Genomic DNA, 7,425 nt, shown 5'->3' with positions numbered 1-7,425 from the left:
CAACCAGTGTCAATGGGAAAGGAAAATGGTTAAAAAAGAAAGGTGAATGTAATGGTGAAGATGCAACTAGAAGTTAGAAGAACATATGCCACTATAGCAAGGTGGGCCATATGAAGAAACATTGCAAAAAGAGGCTGGCTGATCAGAAAAATGGTGAGAGAGGGCCTCAGCAGAAGGCTTATGTTGGGATCTCATAGCCCTTCCTCCAGGGAAGAAACCCATTGGTGGAAAATGGGTATACAAGGCCAAGGGAAATGTAGATGGCACACTTAACAAGCACAAGGTTGGGTTGGTCGGAAAATGGTACTGTTAGCAAGAGGGCATTGACTATGAGCAGAAATTTGCTCCTACAACAAAGATGAGCACCACCCAATTAGTTCTAGCCATGGAAGCATAGTTTGGTTTGAAGATCCATCAGATGGACATGAAATTTGAGGTAGTTTGGCTGAGGAGGATGCTTTCAAAAATGTTGTTGTAGAAAAAGCCAACACCCCTATTTTGTCACAATCAATGGGTGCTCATATTATCCAACTATCATGTTTTCCATGAGCATACCAAGCATGTTGAGATTCACTACCTCTTCATCAGACACCTTATAGAGGATGGATCTATTGAACTGCATAATTGTACCACAAAGGATCAGACTACAAAGATTTTCAACGAGTATTTGGGTTCCAATAAACTTGATGTAGTTAGCAGATTGACTAGTAAGAGAGGGTGTTAAAATAAATATCAGGTTATAATAGTCAATTAGATATTAGACATGGGCATTAATAAAGTCAATTTCTACTTTAGGCTATTTTATACTTTTATTCTTTATTTCACTTTAGTGTATTTTTTGGTCTATCCCACATTCATAAAGTGGATTTGACTTGACTAGCTTGTAGCCCTTTATATCATTATTAATGCAATCTTGATTTTCTTTACATGTTCTTGTTCTTGTTACACTGAAGATGTGGCGATAATTAGATACCCAGAACTTGTATAGAGCAGTGGCAAAAACATGTATGGCTATTGAGTCAATTGTTATGTGCCCTAGATATCAGACAATGTTTTTGCAAATTTATGACAAAAGTCACAGATCAATGAAAATGTTGTGTAGCCATTGATAATAGGATGATAGCCACTATAGAAACGTCCTTGTTAGGGCACATTGTTAGACCTAGTCTAAAGTTGACGTAGGGAAGAAATAAAAAACATCTGCATGTCCTTGTATTTGTAGATGCATGGAGATGTGTGCAACCCATTATTGCCGTTTTTGCATATATTTAGTCACTGATGAATTAATTCCATTGCTTTTTTGTTGGAGTTATTTATTTGTTTTGGGAAATTATTGATGAATTTTGTTAATTAATGATCAAGACTATATTAGGGATGAAGCGGCCAGTTTGCCTACCTACCAAAAAACCTTGAGAGTTGCCAAAACACTGTCCAATTTTGTTCTAGAAAGCATTTTGAAGATTTAATTCTTAGAATTATGTGCATGTTAGAATTTACCTTGTGATTTGTGAAAGCCAATAGACTTCCAGTTTTAATTAAGAAACTCAATTAGGTTTTGAGGCAAAGGGTACATAAGTTGGAATTCTTAGCTTGATAGATTGTCCACCTTAATTCCACTAAATCCTTTTATCAATGGAAAGAGATGGCAATTGGATAGAGTGGAAAGATTGTTTTGATGCATTTATGAAAATATGCCCTTCAAAATGAGGAAAATGAGAGTATGATGGAGAACCAACAAGGACCTAGACCTAGAGATGAAGAAAGTTGAAGATATGACATGTAACTGGGAACTGGGTTACCATCCTAGACAACCAACAATCACTATGGCTGGTTACCCAGGTGCCTTAGTGGATGGTGGTAGATCGGTATGTGGTCTTAAGAAATTTTTTAGTCATCTTTGTAAAATTTGGAATTATTTTACTAGGGGAGATTGGGGGGATTTGAGTAATGATAAAATGTGCTATTCAGTGTTGGGGCATGGAGGGGTGGTGGTAGAGTGGTAACACTCAAAATTGTTGTTTCAGTAATATTTTCCACTTTATATGTGACCAACTTAATGTTAGATGTTTTAGTTAGATGTGAGGTGGTTAAACCATCCTACCCACTAGTGTTGGTATATGAATATGTCACCTAGGTGTTTTAAGTCAATTATTATTTATCCTCTCTACACCATTCCCTATGTAAATCATGCACCTTAATTTTGTAGAAATAATTGCCAAGCAGACTTCTCTAAAGTTTTGCTGACATCAATGACTGCTTTTTGTATACATCTTTATGCTTTTCTCCCCTCCATGCTCACATATAAAATTTAATATTTAGCAGTCTTATTCTGGGAACTTGAAAGGTCCAATTATTTTGGAAACCATTCTTGAGAAAAGAGAGAATTTTGTTACAAATTAATACTATGGAAAGTGTAATATATATTCCTGCTGAAATTTTTACTGTAGACATATTTATGAAACACAGGGGCTTTTGCATGCAATATGTTACTATCTTTTCCTAAATTTTCAATTATTTAAGCAGGAAGATGTAGCCATATTCTCTAATCACTTACATGCACGCAAAATTGCAATGCATGGATATGATATGATTGGGAGCATCATAACATCATATCCTTACAACTATATTTTTAGTTTTATCTTATTTGCATTCTCTACTTCGCCCATACACAGGGGAATATGAACTGGTGCTTTAAAATATTACATTTCCATTCTGATATACTAGGGATTTACGTTTGCAATTTTGATCTTCTTATGCTTCTTTATGTATTATCCATCCGTGTAGTGATTGTGTTGCTCCAACTAATAAATTGCTTTTTCCAATAGTTAAAAAGAAGGAAAATACCACTGTAAAATTGCCAGTCAAGTATAATTGTTTATTTCCTTGGAAACTATGTAGGTGCTTGATAAGGATGGTGGATTTTTTTCAAAAGGTAAGCTGGGCAGTGGAATTGGGTGGTCAATCCATGGGGTGCCCTATCATAGTGGAGAGTATGAGTCAACCCCGACAATTTCTTATAGAGGTCAGTTAAATTCTTAGATTAACAGGGTTTTTATATCCACTCAATAACTCATTTTTGTTATTTTGAGACATGGTTTAACATTGTCATGATATTTTGTGCTGGTTTTCACCAATATTGTAGATGCTTTGTGAGGAGTGGGGGCTCTTCCTTGAAATAGATAACATCATTCGATGCTTGGGGCATATGATTTTAAAGGGAATCATGGAAGCTCGCAGTGACAAGATTTGGGCCCGCTTTGTTGTTGAGGTAATGCCATGGTTGTAAATAAGATAATTAATTCTTAGACCTTTGATTCCATGTAAAGCTTCCTCTTTTATTTGTGTTTGGTTGCTTGATCTGACCCTAGACTTCAAGAATTAACATTTGGATTTATAATAAGAACAGTGTATGCAATTTATTTAAAATTTGAGAGTGTTTCTGGAGTTGGAGAAAAGTGCCAAACCAAACAAATTGCTACGGTTGATGCTTAATAACTAACAGTTGGAGATTGTTCTTGGGAATTTGATCATGTATTGTTGTAGACCATAAGATACTCTAGCTATCAATCTCTATATTTCACCATATGTGCTCACATATGTTTTGGCATATAAAATTATGAAGGCACCCTAGCCTGATTTGTCGTGTTGTGTAATTTGGCAGTTTCAAGGTATTTTTGCACAATAGTGACTTCTTGGATTGGAAGTGAAACTCTAACAATGTAAAAAGATAAATATTGTTCTAAGAACCACAAAGAAATTTGAAAATCTCAATTTTTATCTTTAGTGAGCCCTGGACATGCATGTTACTAAAGACTATTTGCAATTAGCCAAAGATGAGGTAAATCAGTGAAATTGTTTTGGGAGACTTAGTACCCTCACTCAAAGATGTAAATTAGAATTATGGAAGTGTAGGAATATGCACAAGGAGAAATAATATAGCACTATATTTTATGGCTTCTCCATAGGTACATGTGCAGGAGGTTGTGTGCAATCAGGTCAGGCTGTAATGCATATTTTAACATGAGAAATGTGATTTTTCCGCTTGGCATGCAATTTTGACACTTTGGAGTGCATTCGAAGTATGGAATATGATGTTTCATGGGATATAGGATAGCCCCTTTTACTTATCATCCATTAGGTTTGCAATTTATGATCATGGCATGCATTTTTTAATGCAATTGGACATTTTGGCACTATGAAAATAATAGATAGAAAGCAAATTTGGTCTTACAGAAAGAATATTTTGGCCCATGGGAGTATAAATCAAGGTAGGAGATGGTGTCAGTGAGAAATTAGAGTAGGTTTCCCCTTAGACGTGGCATGACCAAAAATCATCATAAAGGCTAACTTGGCAAATTACCCATTCCAAAGACCTCCAAGTATGGGATTAGTGATCAAGTTTGACTTTGTCAAACTCAAAGATGACATATTGCATGGTAGGATACTTAATGGTTTGGGAACTTGTTTTTAACGATTAAGGCCCAGGAGGAGGATTGTCATATTTGACACTGTAAAAGAGATTAATGTTGAGGGCTGCAAATTACTTCCTTGATCACCAATTGGATGAGGGGAATGATGATCATATTTGACTTGATCAAAGGGATAATATGTCTTTATTGGAAAATAAACGTTGACTTTGCCAAATGGTCAAGGTTAGAAATTAGATAATCATTTTATACTTTGTCAAAACAATCTACATTTTGGATGTTGTAAAATCTGTAAGGCATGGATTTTTTGGGGTTTAATCCTCCAAAGTTTGCAATAAGACAAAAAATGATCTTTGACGGCAGTGCAACATATGGGTAGCCAAGGTTGTGCCATTCATCCTTTTCCCTTTTCTATAGATCAGGCTTATATGTTAATGCTGCAACTAGAAGTTGTTATTGATTAGTTTGTATCTATATTTCATGCAGTAGAATTATTTCCCTTTATACTTTTGAGTAAAGCAAGAGTAGGAGTCATGATTCATTGTGTATCCTCTGCTACTCTTTATAAGTTTAAAACAGTCCAAGATATCATGTTTAGACTACTCTGTTAAGAAGCTTTGGTTAATCAAGCTCTTGGTTGTTTTGCTTACATGGTCCATTGATGATTATGGTTTGAAGTGAAAGTTGGTTCATCCTAAACAATTTTATTCCACATTAATATAGAAATTTTGTTGATTTGAGTTAGAGGATATATTCTTATAATTAGAATTCCCTACTGAACCTATCCATCATTTGCAATAACTTTGGCATCTATGTGCAAGTAAAGGAATCCATCACCCAATGAGAAATGACTAGTCCTAATTGAGATCCATCTTATTAGTCATCGATATATTCAAAACCTTGTTCTGTGATCTAAAATATTGCATTTGAACTCAAATTTGCATATCAGAAACGATGGGAAACCACCCTATAGCTAGAAAGCCTCTAGCTATGAATATGAATTCAAATTGGGACCAACCTTTAAAAGGTTGCTTAGCTGTTGTAAACTCTATGACCAATCCTAGTTAACATGTTTAACTTCATACCTGAGACAAAATGTGGAGAGAGATATTCAATTAGGGTAACCTCTGAATTGGAAGACATGAGTTGCCTATTTATATTATGGTACAAGTTTTTGATTCAAAGAGATGAGTTTTCAAAATTTATATCCCGGTGGAGAGCATAGTCACAAGACATGGACCCAAGAAACATTGGGCAAAGTCTAAAAAAGAAGACCGATTTGGATTCCCCAATAGAAAATTGGCATAAAATTCCATAATTAAAATAAATTCTAAAATAGTGGTTTGCCTAGTTGGTAAAAGTGAGATGTTGAAATTGCCCATATTAGTGTTCAAGCCTCTTTGATGACAAAATTGCATTTGTGCTTATGGATGCAGCAACACAAAAAATAATGGTTGGAGTCAGATGCAAGTTTTGAGCATCTTTTGGTAGAATAAATGCCCCCCCTCACTCACAATCTCTTAGTGGATACTATTGGTTTTGATTTGTCTTGCTTATCTAGCCACATTGTGGTAAGAGGAGGCTAGTTTAGATTCTCTCTTTGAGACATACAAAAAGGGAAAATTTGTCAAAATATGTTAGAGTGGTCATCTCTATCAAACTTATTTTTCAAAATTTAGGGTCAAGCTAGCTCAGGAAAACATAATTAAGCTCATTACATCTTGGCCAAAATTGACAAGATTTGACTAAGCTTGGCCCAAACTCAAACAAATCAGACATTTAGAAACAAATTTGGGAACTCTTACTTTAATGTTGGATTGTAAGCATAGAGTGTAGCACAAAACCCCAATGCCATACATAGATGATTTATTCTAGAGGACAATAGAAAAGAGGCTATGATTTTCTTCCTTTTTACTAAAGAAGTGAATGCCATTTTATCAAGTGCATAATCAATCACGTTGGGTTCTTTTGTTTCCTCTAATCTTTGAGTACATGTGCACACATGTTTAAATTAGTAGATTTCGTTGCTTATTGTCTTTTTGCTTATCATCTTTATTTTTCCCACCCCAATCTTATTCTCTATGGATCTTTTTGTTATCTCCTAAATCTATTCTATAAAGGTAGAGGGGGGATATGTTGAAATATGTAACTAGGTTTGGTCTTCATAATTATGAAATGTATTATTGATTCTTTTATATTGTAAAAAGAAAAGAAAAATTATTATTATTTTTGTAGCATGGGTTTCATGCTCAAGGTCATTTTATTTATAGTCAAGCACCCATTGAGTGCTTCTAGGGTTTGTCATGAAGTCAAGAAGTCAATAGTCATTTTCACATGAAAAAGACCCCATTGGGCATCTTGAAACATGTCAAAAGAATTATTTTTGTGTATAAAGTGTCAAAATACCCCTCCAAGACCAAGTTGGCCTGGTAGCTAAGAAGTCGACCTCACTAGGGAATGTACTCCTTGTTGGAAGCTTATATATTTTTCCCTCCACCCACTTTTCATAACTTCCATAAACATTAGGTAGGGACTTGCAACATTGATGCTGCTTTGCTTGTTTAGTAAAAGATTGTGAAAACTTTAATTTATTAAAAGTTGTAGAATTTACAATTTATGATGTTTCAAGGTCTAATTTTTAAAAGTCTAATTCTTTAAAGGGTGCTAGCTCAATGGAAGAGCACCTGCTTTACAAGCAGGAGGTTGGTGGTTCGATTCCATCGTGCCCTGATATCCATATGGAATGGCGACGATCAATTTTTGGTGACAGAGGCTCTTTTGACCATCACCAATGAGCTTATGGTGACGTTTTTCAACCCTCACCAAAATATGAAATGGTGACGGTCAACGAATGCCACGATATATATGCATCAATAGTGACGACCATGAAAGGTCCGTAACCATAAATTGTTGTTGTTGATAATAAATGGTGACGGTCATTGTCCATCATTATAGTCATTATTCGTGATAGACCTTGAATGTCACCACAACACCTATA

At 35.1% G+C, this 7,425-nt stretch overlaps 1 non-coding gene across 1 annotated transcript; it reads left to right on the top strand.

Annotated features, from left to right (window-relative positions):
- The first annotated feature begins 7,085 nt into the window (after positions 1-7,085).
- TRNAV-UAC (transfer RNA valine (anticodon UAC)) lies at positions 7,086-7,157 on the top strand. Its single transcript has one exon. It is a non-coding gene; the product is annotated as a tRNA-Val (tRNA).
- The last annotated feature ends 268 nt before the right edge of the window (positions 7,158-7,425 follow it).

The sequence above is a fragment of the Pinus tabuliformis genome, chromosome 3_1 (genome assembly GCF_031772625.1).
Source record: "Pinus tabuliformis cultivar Carrire ecotype Pingquan chromosome 3_1, CPIR1, whole genome shotgun sequence".
Lineage (NCBI taxonomy): Eukaryota > Viridiplantae > Streptophyta > Pinopsida > Pinales > Pinaceae > Pinus > Pinus tabuliformis.
Note: the sequence above shows the minus strand (reverse complement) of the source record. Positions and strands in the feature narration are given on the sequence as shown.